At 32.6% G+C, this 17,620-nt stretch overlaps 9 pseudogenes; 3 read left to right on the top strand and 6 right to left on the bottom strand.

The window, feature by feature from the left end:
• Positions 1–5,138: 5,138 nt before the first annotated feature.
• LOC128923009 (NADH-ubiquinone oxidoreductase chain 6-like) lies at positions 5,139–5,906 on the bottom strand (annotated as a pseudogene).
• Positions 5,907–5,985: 79 nt separating this feature from the next.
• LOC128923127 (NADH-ubiquinone oxidoreductase chain 4-like) lies at positions 5,986–8,003 on the top strand (annotated as a pseudogene).
• LOC128923008 (NADH-ubiquinone oxidoreductase chain 5-like) lies at positions 7,652–8,767 on the top strand (annotated as a pseudogene).
• A 1,254-nt stretch (positions 8,768–10,021) lies between these two features.
• On the bottom strand, positions 10,022–10,861 carry LOC128923128 (cytochrome c oxidase subunit 3-like; annotated as a pseudogene).
• Positions 10,862–11,079: 218 nt separating this feature from the next.
• LOC128923007 (NADH-ubiquinone oxidoreductase chain 5-like) lies at positions 11,080–12,195 on the top strand (annotated as a pseudogene).
• A 1,254-nt stretch (positions 12,196–13,449) lies between these two features.
• Positions 13,450–14,068, bottom strand: LOC128923006 (cytochrome c oxidase subunit 3-like; annotated as a pseudogene).
• LOC128923129 (ATP synthase subunit a-like) lies at positions 13,450–15,102 on the bottom strand (annotated as a pseudogene).
• Positions 15,103–15,189: 87 nt separating this feature from the next.
• On the bottom strand, positions 15,190–15,884 carry LOC128923130 (cytochrome c oxidase subunit 2-like; annotated as a pseudogene).
• Positions 15,190–17,598, bottom strand: LOC128923126 (cytochrome c oxidase subunit 1-like; annotated as a pseudogene).
• Positions 17,599–17,620: the final 22 nt, after the last annotated feature.

Below are 17,620 nucleotides of genomic sequence, written 5' to 3'. Positions count from 1 at the left end.
TTGGATTAATGGGTATTCCCCAACCCTTTTGTGATGCGATTAAGTTATTTACTAAGGAACAAACTTATCCTCTTTTGTCAAATTATATTTCTTATTATTTTTCTCCTATTTTTTCTTTATTTCTTTCTTTAGTAGCTTGGTTGTGTATTCCTTTATTTGTAAAGTTATTTTCTTTTAATTTAGGATTATTGTTTTTTTTATGTTGTACTAGTTTAGGCGTTTATACTGTTATGGTGGCTGGGTGATCCTCTAATTCTAACTATGCTTTATTAGGGGGACTTCGGGCTGTTGCTCAAACAATTTCTTATGAAGTTAGTATAGCATTGGTTTTATTGTCTTTTGTTTTTTTAATTGGGGGTTATAATATTTTAGATTTTTTTTATTATCAAAAAAGAATTTGATTTTTGGTTATTTTATTTCCTATTAGATTAGTTTGGTTTTGTATTTGTCTAGCAGAAACTAATCGGACTCCTTTTGATTTTGCTGAAGGAGAATCTGAATTAGTATCTGGGTTTAATATTGAATATAGAAGAGGGGGATTTGCTTTGATTTTTATGGCTGAATATGCTAGTATTTTGTTTATAAGAATATTGTTTTGTGTAATTTTTTTAGGGTGTGATTTATTTAATATTATATTTTATGTTAAGTTAACATTTATTTCTTTTTTATTTATTTGAGCTCGTGGTACTTTACCTCGGTTTCGGTATGATAAATTAATATATTTGGCTTGAAAGAGTTTTTTACCTTTTTCATTAAATTTTTTATTATTTATTATTGGATTTAAACTATTATTAATTTGTTACATGTGGTTAATAGAAATTAGTAAAGTCAATAGAAAATTTGATTTCTATCTTATGTTTTCAAAACATATGCTTATTCAAGCTCATTAACTAGTTGATTAGATTATCTCATCATTTATTAACTAGTGGATTATATATATATATATTTGGCGTAGGAACCGCTTTAAGCGATTATAGCCGAATCCACCAGAGCGCGCCACTCATTCCTCCTTTTTGCTTTTTGGCGCCAATTGGAAACACCAAGTGAAGCCAGGTCACTTTGCACTTGGTCTTTCCACCGGAGTGGAGGTCGTCCTCTTCCGCGGCTTCCTCCAGCGGGTACTGCATCGAATACTTTCAGAGCTGGAGTGTTTTCTTCCATCCGTACAACATGACCTAGCCAGCGTAGCCGCTGTCTTTTTATTCGCTGAACTATGTCAATGTCGTCGTATAAATCGTACAGCTCATCGTTCCATCGCCTGCGGTATTCGCCGTTGCCAATGTTTAGAGGACCAAAAATCTTGCGCAAAACCTTTCTCTCGAAAACCCCAAGAGTCGTCTCATCGGATGTTGTCATCGTCCACGCTTCAGCGCCATACATCAGGACGGGAATAATGAGCGACTTATAGAGTTTGATTTTGGTTCGTCGAGAGAGGACTTTACTTTTCAATTGCCTACTCAGTCCAAAGTAGCACCTGTTGGCAAGAGTGATTCTGCGTTGGATTTCAAGGCTGACATTGTTGGTGTTGTTAATGCTGGTTCCCAGATAAACGAAATTATCTACAACTTCAAAGTTATGACTGTCAACAGTGACGTGGGAGCCAAGACGCGAGTGCGCCGACTGTTTGTTTGATGACAGGAGATATTTCGTCTTGTCCTCATTCACCACCAGACCCATACGCTTCGCTTCTTTATCTAGTCTGGAAAACGCAGAACAAACGGCGCGGTTGTTGCTTCCGATGATATCAATATCATCGGCATACGCCAGGAGCTGTACACTCTTGTAGAAGATTGTACCCTCTCTATTTAGTTCTGCAGCTCGTATTATTTTTTCCAGCAATAGATTGAAGAAGTCGCACGATAGTGAGTCACCCTATCTGAAGCCTCGTTTGGTATCGAACGGCTCGGAGAGGTCCTTCCCGATCCTGACGGAGCTTTTGGTGTTGCTCAACGTCAGCTTACATAGCCGTATTAGTTTTGCAGGGATACCAAATTCAGACATCGCGGCATAAAGGCAGCTCCTTTTCGTGCTATCGAAGGCAGCTTTAAAATCGATAAAAAGATGGTGAGTATCGATTCTTCTCTCTCGGGTCTTTTCCAAGATTTGGCGCATGGTGAATATCTGGTCCATTGTGGATTTTCCAGGTCTAAAGCCACACTGATAAGGTCCAATCAGTTCGTTGACGGTGGGCTTTAGTCTTTCACACAATACGCTCGACAAAACCTTATATGCGATATTGAGGAGACTTATACCACGGTAGTTGGCGCAGATTGTGGGGTCTCCCTTTTTATGGATTGGGCAGAGCACACTAAGATTCCAATCGTCAGGCATGCTTTCTTCCGACCATATTCTACAAAGAAGCTGATGCATGCACCTTATCAGTTCTTCGCCGCCGTATTTGAATAGCTCGGCCGGTAATCCATCGGCCCCCGCCGCTTTGTTGTTCTTCAAGCGGGTAATTGCTATTCGAATTTCTTCATGGTCGGGTAATGGAACATCTATTCCATCGTCATCGATTGGGGAATCGGGTTCGCCATCTCCTGGTGTTGTACTTTCACTGCCATTGAGCAGGTCGGAGAAGTGTTCCCTCCATAATCCCAGTGTGCTCTGGACATCCGCTACCAGATTACCTTCTCGGTCCCTACATGATAATGCTCCGGTCTTGAAACCTTCTGTTAATCGCCTCATCTTTTCATAAAATTTTCGAGCATTACCCATGTCGGCCAGCTTTTCAAGCTTTTCATACTCACGCATTTCGGCCTCTTTCTTTTTACGTCTGCAAATGCGTCTCGCTTCCCTCTTCAGTTCTCGATATCTATCCCACCCCGAACGTGTTGTGGTCGATCGCAACGTTGCGAGGTAGGCAGTCTGTTTTCTCTCCACTGCGGAACGACAATTCTCATCGTACCAACTGGTTTTTTGGCGTTGCCGTAGACCAATTGTTTCGGCTGCAGCGGTATGCAATGAGTTTGAGATGCCGTTCCACAGCTCCCTTATATCGAGATGCTGATGAGTGCTCTCAGAGAGCAGGAGTGCAAGTCGAGTAGAAAATCGTTCGGCTGTCGGTTGTGATTGCAGCTTTTCGACGGCGAACCTTCCTTGTGTTTGTTGACGGGCGTTCTTTGCTGCACAGAGGCGAGTGCGTATCTTTGCTGCTACTAGATAATGGTCCGAGTCAATGTTTGGTCCTCGGAGCGTACGCACGTCTAAAACACTGGAGACATGTCTTCCGTCTATCACAACGTGATCGATTTGGTTGCGCGTGTTTCGATCAGGGGACAGCCACGTTGCTTGATGAATTTTTTTATGCTGGAATCTGGTACTACAGACAACCATATTTCGGGCCCCAGCGAAGTCGATCAGCCTCAGGCCGTTTGGCGATGTTTCGTCATGGAGGCTGAATTTTCCGACTGTTGTGCCAAAGACACCTTCTTTACCCACCCTGGCGTTAAAATCGCCAAGCACGATTTTGACATCGTGGCGGGGGCAGCGCTCATAGGTGCGTTCTAGGCGCTCATAGAAAGCGTCTTTGGTCACATCGTCCTTCTCTTCCGTTGGGGCGTGGGCGCAAATCAGCGATATGTTGAAGAACCTCGCTTTTATGCGGATTGTGGCTAGACGTTCATCCACCGGGGTGAATGCCAGGACTCGGCGACGGAGTCTCTCTCCCACCACAAATCCAACACCAAATTTGCGCTCCTTTATATGGCCGCTGTAGTAGATGTCACAAGGACCCACCTTCTTCCGTCCTTGTCCCGTCCATCGCACTTCTTGGACGGCGGTGATGTCAGCCTTTAGTTGTATGAGGACATCAACCAGCTGGGCAGAGGCACCTTCCCAATTAAGAGTCCGGACATTCCAGGTGCATGCCCTCAAATCATGATCCTTAGTACGTTTGCAGGGGTCGTCATCAAAAGGGGGGTTTCTCATCCGAGGCTCGGTGTTTGTTTTCATTGGGGAGATTTTTTTTATGTGGTGGGTCCCAAGCCCTACGCACAACCGCACAAGCGGGCTTCGCCTTCTCACTTTAGCTCGCCTCCAAACGGATGTCTGTTAGCTACCCAGGGGATACTTGGTCTAAAACCGGAAGTCGTGAGCTGCTTGAGTCATATGCAAAAGAATCGTTCCTGGCCACTCCCAAGTGAGTGGCAATCAGAAACTTTCCTCACTTGCGTGAACTTCTACATATGACCCCATCCCCCCAACTAGTGGATTAATAATATAATAAAGGAAGTAGATAATAGTTAAAATTTGCCCTACTAGGACGTACGGATCTTCTACTGGACGAGCACCAATTCATGTTAATAGGATAACTGTCACTACTATAGATCAAAATAAGATCTTATTAATAGGATAGAATTGAATTCCTCGAAATTTTCTTAAATGATAAAAAGGCAAAATAGCTAAAATAGCAATTGATAAGACTAATGCAATTACTCCTCCAAGCTTGTTAGGAATAGAACGTAAGATTGCATAAGCGAAAAGGAAGTATCATTCGGGTTGAATGTGGACTGGGGTTACTAAAGGATTTGCTGGGATGAAATTATCTGGGTCTCCAAGTAAGTAGGGGTTGATTAATGTAAGAAGAAGAAGGGCTGCAATTATTACGATGAATCCTACGATATCCTTGAATGAGAAATATGGGTGGAAGGGGATTTTATCAATATTAGAATTTAATCCAATTGGGTTATTAGATCCTGTTTGATGTAAGAATAATAAATGAATTAAAGTTATTGCTAGTACGATAAATGGTAAAATAAAATGAAAGGTGAAGAATCGAGTAAGGGTTGCGTTGTCAACAGCGAATCCTCCCCATACTCATTGTACTAAATCAATACCTAAGTATGGAATAGCTGATAAAAGGTTAGTAATAACTGTGGCCCCTCAGAATGATATTTGTCCTCAAGGTAAGACATACCCTATAAAGGCTGTTGCTATTACTAAAAATAGAATTAGTACTCCTACTAATCAAGTAGGTGTGAATAAATAGGATCCGTAATAAATACCTCGTCCAACGTGTAGGTAGATACAAATAAAGAAAAATGATGCTCCATTAGCATGAAGGGTTCGTAATAATCAACCATAATTTACATCACGACAAATGTGGTTTACTCTATTGAAAGCTAAATTAATATCAGCTGTATAATGTATAGCTAAGAATAATCCTGTTATAATTTGAATAATTAAACATAATCCTAGTAGGGAGCCGAAATTTCATCAAGCTGAAATATTTACAGGAGCTGGTAGATCTACTAAAGCATTATTTGCAATTTTAAATAAGGGGTGTTGGGTTCGTAAAGGTTTGTTCATTAGTTTATTGGCCGAAGAGGACCATAAAATAATTTAGTAATTTTTACTACAGCAATTAAAGTAACTAAAAGGTAGTTTATTAATAGAATGGTGATTATATTTGTGGGGAAGTTATATAGTTTATGTAGATTTAGAGCGTTTTCTGGAAGAATACTTTTTATTTGGTTAAACGGTTGTATTTCTAGATTTTGTATAAAGCATGTTGTTGATGATTTATCTATAAATACGGAGATTAGTATAAGAGTTGCTGTAGCTATTACACAAATAGTAGTTAATTTTATAGATAAAGAAAATATTTCGCTTGAAGCTAGAGAGGTTACATAAATAAATAAAACTAGTATTCCTCCCAGGAAGATTAGAAATAGAATATAAGAAAATCAAAATCTTTTTGCTATTAATCCTGTTAATAAACAAATTTGTAAAGTTTGGATTAATAATATTAACCCTATAGCTAAAGGATGGTTTATTTGAATAAAAATAAGTCTTGAAATTAATGTAGATGTGTATAAAAATAGTTGTATAATATCAGGAGGTAGTTTAATTAAAATATTAATTTTGGGGATTAATGATAAAGTAATTTCTTTTCTCTTGAAGTTTTAAAAGACTTAATCTTATTTTTGGTCTTTCTATTTTAGTTTCTATAATTCGTTCTAATGGAAATGATAATTTTCAATCATTTAATATTTTACAATGTTAAAATTAATTTTTATAATACTTTTTATTAGTCCTATTTGTTTTATTAACGGTTTGTTTTGAATGGTACAAAATTTATTATTTGTTGTTACTTTTATTTTCATTATATTAAATTATTGTACTAATTATTTTGTAAATATTTCTTATTTTTTAGGATTTGATGTAATTTCTTATGGATTAATTTTATTAAGTTTTTGAATTTGTACATTAATGTTGACAGCTAGTGAGTCTGTTAATAAATATAATAATTATAAAAGATTATTTTTGTTTAATGTATTAATTTTATTGATTTTTTTAGTTTTGACTTTTAGAAGTATAAATTTATTTATATTTTATTTATTTTTTGAAAGTAGTTTTATTCCTACTTTATTTTTAATTTTAGGATGAGGATATCAACCAGAACGTTTACAGGCTGGTGTTTATTTATTATTTTACACTTTATTAGTTTCTTTACCTATATTGGTTGGGATTTTTTATTTATATAATACTTTAAATACTATAAACTTTTATTTATTGGGTAATTATATATTTAATTATGATTTGTTGTATTTAAGTTTAATTTTAGCCTTTTTAGTTAAGATACCAATATTTTTGGTTCATTTATGGCTACCTAAAGCTCATGTAGAGGCTCCAGTTTCAGGATCAATAATTTTAGCCGGCATTATATTGAAGTTAGGAGGATACGGGTTATTACGAGTGTTTTCTTTTATACAAATGAGAGGCATTAAATATAATTATGTTTGAGTTAGTATTAGATTAGTAGGGGGGGTATTGATTAGTTTGGTTTGTTTACGTCAAACTGATTTAAAGGCTCTTATTGCTTATTCTTCTGTAGCTCATATAGGTATTGTATTAGGGGGTCTTATAACTTTAACTTATTGAGGTCTTTGCGGATCTTATACTTTGATAATTGCTCATGGGTTATGTTCTTCAGGGTTGTTTTGTTTAGCCAATATTACTTATGAACGGTTAGGGAGTCGAAGTTTATTAATTAATAAGGGGTTATTAAATTTTATACCTTCTATAACATTATGGTGATTTTTACTAAGAGCTTGTAACATAGCGGCCCCTCCTTCGTTGAATTTATTAGGTGAAATTTCTTTATTGAATAGAATTGTTAGTTGATCTTGAGTTACTATAATTTCTTTATCTTTACTATCTTTTTTTAGAGCTGCATATACATTATATTTATATGCTTATAGTCAACATGGTAAGGTATTTTCTGGCGTATATTCATTTAGAGGGGGTAAGATTCGGGAATATTTGCTATTATTTCTTCATTGGTTTCCTTTAAATTTATTAATTTTTTAAAGAGAGATATTTGTTTATTTTGACTTTAATTAATCTAAATAGTTTATTTAAAATATTGATTTGTGGTGTCAATGATATGAGTTAGTCATTTTAGATCGTGAAATATTTATCAATTTGTAGAATTAGATTTTTGGTTTTAATTTCTATTAGAATCAATTTTTTTTTGTCTAGTTTGTTATTTTTAATAAATGATTATACTATCTTTTTTGAGTGAGAAGTTGTAAGTTTAAATTCAGCTAGAATTGTAATAACCTTTTTATTTGATTGAATAAGTTTATTATTTATATCTTTTGTTCTATTAATTGCTTCTTTAGTTATTTATTATAGAAAGGAGTATATGAGAGGTGATTTAAATATTAATCGTTTTATTATATTAGTTCTTATATTCGTTATATCTATAATGTTATTAATTATTAGTCCAAATTTGATTAGAATTTTATTAGGGTGAGATGGGTTAGGATTAGTATCTTATTGTTTAGTTATTTATTTTCAAAATGTTAAGTCATATAATGCTGGCATATTAACAGCTTTATCCAATCGGATTGGGGATGTCGCATTTTTATTAGCTATTGCTTGAATGTTAAATTACGGGAGTTGAAACTATATTTTTTATTTAGAAGTTATGAAAAATAGAGTAGAAATGGAAATTATTGGGGCTTTGATTATATTAGCTGCTATAACTAAGAGTGCTCAGATTCCATTTTCATCTTGATTACCTGCTGCTATAGCGGCTCCTACACCAGTTTCTGCTTTAGTTCATTCTTCTACTTTGGTGACTGCTGGGGTTTATTTATTAATTCGATTTAATATTTTGTTGAGAGGTAGATGATTAGGGGATTTATTATTATTATTATCTGGTTTGACTATATTTATAGCTGGATTGGGGGCTAATTTTGAATTTGACCTAAAAAAGATTATTGCCCTATCTACTTTAAGACAATTAGGATTAATAATAAGAATTTTATCTATAGGATTTTATAAATTAGCTTTTTTCATCTGTTAACTCATGCTTTATTTAAGGCTCTTTTATTTATATGTGCTGGAGCTATTATTCATAATATGAATAATTCTCAAGATATTCGTTTGATAGGAGGACTTGGTATTTATATACCATTAACATCTGGTTGTTTTAATGTTGCTAATTTAGCGTTGTGTGGTATGCCTTTTTTAGCTGGGTTTTATTCTAAGGACATAATTCTTGAGATTGTTTCTTTAAGTTATATTAATATATTTTCTTTCTTTTTATATTTTTTTTCTACTGGTTTAACTGTTTGCTATTCTTTTCGATTGGTCTATTATTCAATAACAGGTGAATTAAATTGTGGTTCTTTAAATATGTTAAGAGATGAGGGATGAATTATGCTTCGTGGGATGAGAGGTTTACTAGTAATGAGAATTGTGGGAGGTAGTATGTTAAGTTGATTGATTTTTCCTACACCATATATAATTTGTTTGCCTAGTTATTTGAAGTTGTTAACTTTGTTTGTTTGTATTGTGGGAGGTGTATTAGGCTATTTAATTTCAAATGTTTCTTTATTTTATTTTAATAAATCTTTAAGTAATTATGTTAGCAGTTATTTTTTTGGTTCTATATGATTTATACCTTATATCTCTACTTATGGGATTATTAACTATCCCTTGATTTTAGAAGGAAGAGTATGTAAATCTTTTGATCAGGGTTGATCAGAATTTTTAGGGGGTCAAAATTTATATAACGAATTAGGGAAATATTCTCAACATATATTTGTTATACACAATAATAACTTGAAGATTTATCTTTTATTATTTGTTTTATGAATTACTTTCTTGTTTTCTTTCTTTTTAATATTTTATTCAAATAGCTTAAATGTAGAGCATAACACTGAAGATGTTAGGGTAATTATGTAATTTTTGGATATAGTGAATTAGTTTTAGTAATTTATAAAAATAGTAAAATTTTGTTTTTACAATGAAAATGTAATGTTTTTGCTAAACTATATAAACAGAAGTACAAATGGAGTTTAACCATTAAAAGATAAAAGTTAGCAGCTTTTTCTTGAACGTCATACTTCCTTAATTGGAGAATAACCTCAATTCTATCATTAACAGTGATAAGCCTCTTTTTGGCTTCAATTAAAAAGATTTAGTAAATAATTAATTTTATACATTTAGAGAATAAGGGTATTAAATACCTAAGATTAGGTCGAAACTAATTGCAATAAATCGCTTCATATTCTGTTTAAGGTAGATTGAGAATATCAATACTTTTTGAATGCAAATCAAATGTTATAATTAACTACAACCCTAGGTTCAGTTTGATCAGTTTAATATTCCTTGATTTCATTCATGATATAATCCAATAATTAGAATAATAATGAAAATAATTGAGGTAATTGTTCATATGAAGATGTCTGAAGTAGAGATAATTAGAACTATAGGTAAAATAAGAGCAATTTCTACATCGAAAATTAGAAAAATAATAGTGATTAGGAAGAATCGAAGTGAGAAAGGTAGGCGTGAAGATGACTTTGGATCAAACCCACATTCAAATGGAGAACATTTTTCTCGGTCTGTAAGAGCTTTTTTTGAAAGTACTGAAGCTAAAATTATTACAATTCTGGTGATTGTTATTAGAATTAACCCTATAATAATGATTGAAAAGATTATCTATACTACTGATTAGTAGACCTTATGATTGGAAGTCAAATATACTTATATACTATACAGATAATTAATTAACCTCCTCATCAATAAATTGAGATATAGAGGAATAATCATACAATATCAACGAAATGTCAGTATCATGCGGCTGCTTCAAATCCGAAATGATGAGTTTTAGAAAAATGATTATTTAAATGTCGGATTAAACAGACTAAAAGGAAAGTTGTTCCAATTAATACGTGAATTCCATGGAAGCCTGTTGCTATAAAGAATGTAGAACCGTAAACTGAATCTGCAATAGTAAAAGGTGCTTCGATGTATTCATAGGCTTGTAGGATAGTGAAGTAAACCCCTAATAAAACTGTAAAAAATAGTCCTTGTGTGGCTTGAGAATGATTACCCTCTATTAATCTATGGTGAGCTCAAGTTACTGTAACTCCAGATGATAAAAGAATTGCTGTATTTAACAAAGGAATTTGGAATGGATTGAATGGTTGAATACCAGCAGGGGGTCATGAAGCACCTAATTCGATGGCAGGTGATAGTCTGCTATGGAAAAATGCTCAAAAGAAGGATACAAAGAATAAGACTTCTGATAAAATAAATAAAATTATTCCTCATCGAAGGCCTAATGTAACTGGTAGGGTATGTAATCCTTGAAATGTTCCTTCTCGTGAGACATCTCGTCATCATTGATAGACTGTTAGGATAGTAATTACATTTCCTAATAGAAATAGCGAAATGTCGTATTGGTGGAATCATTTAACTAAACCTGATACTGATGTTATAGCTCCGATAGCTCCTGTTAAAGGTCATAGGCTATAATCTACTAAATGGAATGGGTGATTTGAGTGTGTTGACATTAATTTACTTCACTAGAGTATAAAGTACTTAAAACAGCAAATACATATGACTGAATAATAGCTAATTTCTATTAGAATCAATTTTTTTTTGTCTAGTTTGTTATTTTTAATAAATGATTATACTATCTTTTTTGAGTGAGAAGTTGTAAGTTTAAATTCAGCTAGAATTGTAATAACCTTTTTATTTGATTGAATAAGTTTATTATTTATATCTTTTGTTCTATTAATTGCTTCTTTAGTTATTTATTATAGAAAGGAGTATATGAGAGGTGATTTAAATATTAATCGTTTTATTATATTAGTTCTTATATTCGTTATATCTATAATGTTATTAATTATTAGTCCAAATTTGATTAGAATTTTATTAGGGTGAGATGGGTTAGGATTAGTATCTTATTGTTTAGTTATTTATTTTCAAAATGTTAAGTCATATAATGCTGGCATATTAACAGCTTTATCCAATCGGATTGGGGATGTCGCATTTTTATTAGCTATTGCTTGAATGTTAAATTACGGGAGTTGAAACTATATTTTTTATTTAGAAGTTATGAAAAATAGAGTAGAAATGGAAATTATTGGGGCTTTGATTATATTAGCTGCTATAACTAAGAGTGCTCAGATTCCATTTTCATCTTGATTACCTGCTGCTATAGCGGCTCCTACACCAGTTTCTGCTTTAGTTCATTCTTCTACTTTGGTGACTGCTGGGGTTTATTTATTAATTCGATTTAATATTTTGTTGAGAGGTAGATGATTAGGGGATTTATTATTATTATTATCTGGTTTGACTATATTTATAGCTGGATTGGGGGCTAATTTTGAATTTGACCTAAAAAAGATTATTGCCCTATCTACTTTAAGACAATTAGGATTAATAATAAGAATTTTATCTATAGGATTTTATAAATTAGCTTTTTTCATCTGTTAACTCATGCTTTATTTAAGGCTCTTTTATTTATATGTGCTGGAGCTATTATTCATAATATGAATAATTCTCAAGATATTCGTTTGATAGGAGGACTTGGTATTTATATACCATTAACATCTGGTTGTTTTAATGTTGCTAATTTAGCGTTGTGTGGTATGCCTTTTTTAGCTGGGTTTTATTCTAAGGACATAATTCTTGAGATTGTTTCTTTAAGTTATATTAATATATTTTCTTTCTTTTTATATTTTTTTTCTACTGGTTTAACTGTTTGCTATTCTTTTCGATTGGTCTATTATTCAATAACAGGTGAATTAAATTGTGGTTCTTTAAATATGTTAAGAGATGAGGGATGAATTATGCTTCGTGGGATGAGAGGTTTACTAGTAATGAGAATTGTGGGAGGTAGTATGTTAAGTTGATTGATTTTTCCTACACCATATATAATTTGTTTGCCTAGTTATTTGAAGTTGTTAACTTTGTTTGTTTGTATTGTGGGAGGTGTATTAGGCTATTTAATTTCAAATGTTTCTTTATTTTATTTTAATAAATCTTTAAGTAATTATGTTAGCAGTTATTTTTTTGGTTCTATATGATTTATACCTTATATCTCTACTTATGGGATTATTAACTATCCCTTGATTTTAGAAGGAAGAGTATGTAAATCTTTTGATCAGGGTTGATCAGAATTTTTAGGGGGTCAAAATTTATATAACGAATTAGGGAAATATTCTCAACATATATTTGTTATACACAATAATAACTTGAAGATTTATCTTTTATTATTTGTTTTATGAATTACTTTCTTGTTTTCTTTCTTTTTAATATTTTATTCAAATAGCTTAAATGTAGAGCATAACACTGAAGATGTTAGGGTAATTATGTAATTTTTGGATATAGTGAATTAGTTTTAGTAATTTATAAAAATAGTAAAATTTTGTTTTTACAATGAAAATGTAATGTTTTTGCTAAACTATATAAACAGAAGTACAAATGGAGTTTAACCATTAAAAGATAAAAGTTAGCAGCTTTTTCTTGAACGTCATACTTCCTTAATTGGAGAATAACCTCAATTCTATCATTAACAGTGATAAGCCTCTTTTTGGCTTCAATTAAAAAGATTTAGTAAATAATTAATTTTATACATTTAGAGAATAAGGGTATTAAATACCTAAGATTAGGTCGAAACTAATTGCAATAAATCGCTTCATATTCTGTTTAAGGTAGATTGAGAATATCAATACTTTTTGAATGCAAATCAAATGTTATAATTAACTACAACCCTAGGTTCAGTTTGATCAGTTTAATATTCCTTGATTTCATTCATGATATAATCCAATAATTAGAATAATAATGAAAATAATTGAGGTAATTGTTCATATGAAGATGTCTGAAGTAGAGATAATTAGAACTATAGGTAAAATAAGAGCAATTTCTACATCGAAAATTAGAAAAATAATAGTGATTAGGAAGAATCGAAGTGAGAAAGGTAGGCGTGAAGATGACTTTGGATCAAACCCACATTCAAATGGAGAACATTTTTCTCGGTCTGTAAGAGCTTTTTTTGAAAGTACTGAAGCTAAAATTATTACAATTCTGGTGATTGTTATTAGAATTAACCCTATAATAATGATTGAAAAGATTATCTATACTACTGATTAGTAGACCTTATGATTGGAAGTCAAATATACTTATATACTATACAGATAATTAATTAACCTCCTCATCAATAAATTGAGATATAGAGGAATAATCATACAATATCAACGAAATGTCAGTATCATGCGGCTGCTTCAAATCCGAAATGATGAGTTTTAGAAAAATGATTATTTAAATGTCGGATTAAACAGACTAAAAGGAAAGTTGTTCCAATTAATACGTGAATTCCATGGAAGCCTGTTGCTATAAAGAATGTAGAACCGTAAACTGAATCTGCAATAGTAAAAGGTGCTTCGATGTATTCATAGGCTTGTAGGATAGTGAAGTAAACCCCTAATAAAACTGTAAAAAATAGTCCTTGTGTGGCTTGAGAATGATTACCCTCTATTAATCTATGGTGAGCTCAAGTTACTGTAACTCCAGATGATAAAAGAATTGCTGTATTTAACAAAGGAATTTGGAATGGATTGAATGGTTGAATACCAGCAGGGGGTCATGAAGCACCTAATTCGATGGCAGGTGATAGTCTGCTATGGAAAAATGCTCAAAAGAAGGATACAAAGAATAAGACTTCTGATAAAATAAATAAAATTATTCCTCATCGAAGGCCTAATGTAACTGGTAGGGTATGTAATCCTTGAAATGTTCCTTCTCGTGAGACATCTCGTCATCATTGATAGACTGTTAGGATAGTAATTACATTTCCTAATAGAAATAGCGAAATGTCGTATTGGTGGAATCATTTAACTAAACCTGATACTGATGTTATAGCTCCGATAGCTCCTGTTAAAGGTCATAGGCTATAATCTACTAAATGGAATGGGTGATTTGAGTGTGTTGACATTAATTTACTTCACTAGAGTATAAAGTACTTAAAACAGCAAATACATATGACTGAATAATAGCTACAGCTGATTCAAGTACTAATAAAGCAATTTGTCCAATTAATAAAAGGGATACAATAATGTAAGATAACGAAGGGCCAGTATTTCCCAATAGGGTTAATAATAAGTGTCCTGCGATTATATTAGCCGCTAGTCGAACAGCTAAAGTTCCTGGCCGAATAATATTACTAATAGTTTCAATACATACCATGAATGGTATTAGTACTGCTGGAGTTCCTTGGGGCACTAAATGGGCGAATATGTGTTGAGTGTGGTTAATTCATCCATATAATATAAAACATAATCATAGAGGAAGAGCCAAGGTAAGGGTCAATGTTAAATGACTTGTACTTGTGAAGATATAAGGGAATAAACCTATAAAATTATTAAATAGAATTAGAGAAAATAATGAAACGAAAATGAAGGTTGAACCTGAATGACCTGAGGGACCTAATAAGGTTTTGAATTCCTTATGTAGTGTTAGTAAAATAGAATTTCAAAAAATATGTCATCGTGATGGTATTAATCAGTAAGCTGATGGGATTAACAATAATCCTAGGAATGTTCTTATTCAATTTAATGATAAATTGAAAATGCTTGATGAGGGATCGAATACAGAGAATAAATTTGTTATCATTTTCAGTTAAGGGATGTAGATGAATACTTCTTTGAGATTTGAGATTTAGGGGTTTGTGGAAGTACAGAATAATAATTTATTATACTAAACAAAATAAAAGTAATTGAGAAGATAATAAATAAACTTAATCAACCGATAGGAGCTATTTGTGGAATTAAAAAATACTAATTAATTCAGTAATTTCAGTTTGACACACTAATGTTATATTTTAACTAATTAACTATAAAATGGTTTAAGAGACCAGTACTTGCTTTCAGTCATCTAATGATAAATTATGAGTTAGCTCTGTTAGTAACTCATTTAATAAAATGATTAACAGGGATTCTTTCGATTACAATAGGTATAAAACTGTGATTAGCTCCGCAAATTTCAGAACATTGACCATAGAATAAACCTGGGCGGTTTATTAAAAAATTAGTTTGGTTTAATCGGCCCGGGGTTCCATCAACTTTTACTCCTAACGATGGAATTGTTCAAGAGTGGATTACATCTGCGGCTGTCACTAAAATTCGAATTTGTGAATTTATAGGTAAAACTACTCGGTTATCTACGTCTAATAAACGAAATCCGTCTGTAGCTAATTCATTAGTAGGGATTATATATGAGTCAAATTCTACATTTATGAAATCTGAATATTCGTAACTTCAGTATCATTGGTGTCCGATAGCCTTTAAAGTTACTGAAGGTTCATTAATTTCATCCAATAAGTAAAGTAGGCGTAGAGAGGGGAAAGCAATAAATAGCAGAACAATTGCTGGAAGAATAGTTCAAATTATTTCAATGGTTTGACCGTGAAGGAGGTTTCGGTTTGTGTAAGTATTGAAGAACAATATAAATATTAAATAACCTACAAGAGTTGTAATTATTACTAAAATTATAAGAGCATGATCATGAAAAAATGTAAGTTGTTCTATAAGAGGAGAGGCACTATCTTGAAGGCCAAGGGCAGCTCATGTTGTCATTAGTTTCTAATAAAAGTAAAATACTTTATATATGGAGCTTAAATCCATTGCACTAATCTGCCATATTAGAAATTAGTTAAAAGAGGTAATTTTGAATAACTATGTTCAGCAGGTGGTGTATTTTGAAGTCATTCAATTGAAGAACTAAGTTGCATTGGGTAAATTACTTGACGTTGAGTAACTAATCTTTCTCAAATAATAAATAAGAAGAAAAGAATTCCTAGTAAAGAAATTGATGAACCAATTGTAGAAACTACATTTCATGTTGTGTAAGCATCTGGGTAGTCGGAGTAACGTCGAGGTATTCCTGCTAATCCTAAGAAGTGTTGAGGGAAGAAAGTTAAGTTTACACCAATAAATATAATAATAAATTGACTTTTTAATCACTTAGGGTTTAAAACTAATCCAGTAAATAATGGATATCAGTGTACAAATCCAGCTATAATAGCAAATACTGCTCCTATTGATAAAACATAATGGAAATGAGCTACTACGTAGTAAGTGTCATGAAGAATAATATCAACAGAAGAGTTGGCTAATACTACTCCAGTTAGTCCCCCAACTGTGAATAAAAATACAAAACCTAAAGCTCATAGTATAGCTGGGGATTAATTTAATTGTGTTCCATGAAGAGTGGCTAGTCATCTGAAAATTTTAATTCCAGTAGGAACAGCAATAATTATTGTAGCTGAAGTGAAGTAAGCTCGAGTATCAACATCTATACCTACTGTAAATATATGATGGGCTCATACGATAAATCCAAGTAATCCAATTGCTATTATAGCGTAAATTATACCTAAGGAACCAAATGTTTCCCTTTTACCCGATTCTTGTCTAATAATATGAGAAATTATACCGAATCCTGGTAAAATTAAAATATAAACTTCAGGGTGTCCAAAGAATCAAAACAAATATTGGTATAAAATAGGGTCTCCTAGCGTATAGTAATAGCTCCGGCTAATACAGGTAGAGATAGAAGTAAAAGAAGAGCTGTCAATACTACGGCTCAAACGAATAAAGGTATCCGGTCAAATGTGATTCCTGTTGATCGCATATTAATTACTGTAGTAATGAAATTTACGGCTCCTAAAATTGATGAAATACCAGCTAAATGCAGAGAAAAAATAGCTAAATCAACTGAGGCCCCACCATGAGCGATAATTGATGAAAGGGGAGGATAAACAGTTCAACCTGTACCAGCTCCGTTTTCTACTATACTGCTCACTAAAAGTAATGTAAGAGAGGGAGGTAATAATCAAAATCTTATATTATTCATTCGAGGGAATGCTATATCTGGCGCTCCTAGTATTAGGGGTACTAGTCAATTTCCAAATCCTCCAATTATAATAGGTATTACTATGAAAAAAATCATAACAAATGCATGAGCTGTTACGATGACATTATAGATTTGATCATCTCCGATTAAAGCTCCTGGGTGACCCAGTTCTGCCCGGACTAAGATTCTAAGAGATGTTCCTACTATACCTGCTCAAGCTCCGAAAATAAAATATAATGTTCCGATATCTTTATGGTTCGTTGAAAATAGCCATTGTCGCGATTAAATGGCTGAAGTTTAGGCAATAGACTGTAAATCTATTTATAAGAATTTATTCTTTTTAATCAAGGCTTTATAGTCAATAATGACATTAGACTGCAATTCTAAAGGAGTAAAAACTTACTAAGGCTTAAAAGACTATACTTATATTTATAGCTTTGAAGGCTATTAGTTTGTTTAA

Source organism: Zeugodacus cucurbitae, chromosome X, assembly GCF_028554725.1.
Source record: "Zeugodacus cucurbitae isolate PBARC_wt_2022May chromosome X, idZeuCucr1.2, whole genome shotgun sequence".
NCBI classification, from domain to species: Eukaryota; Metazoa; Arthropoda; class Insecta; order Diptera; family Tephritidae; genus Zeugodacus; species Zeugodacus cucurbitae.
The sequence above is the reverse complement of the archived record's forward strand: the minus strand, read 5'-3'. Positions and strand labels throughout refer to the sequence as shown.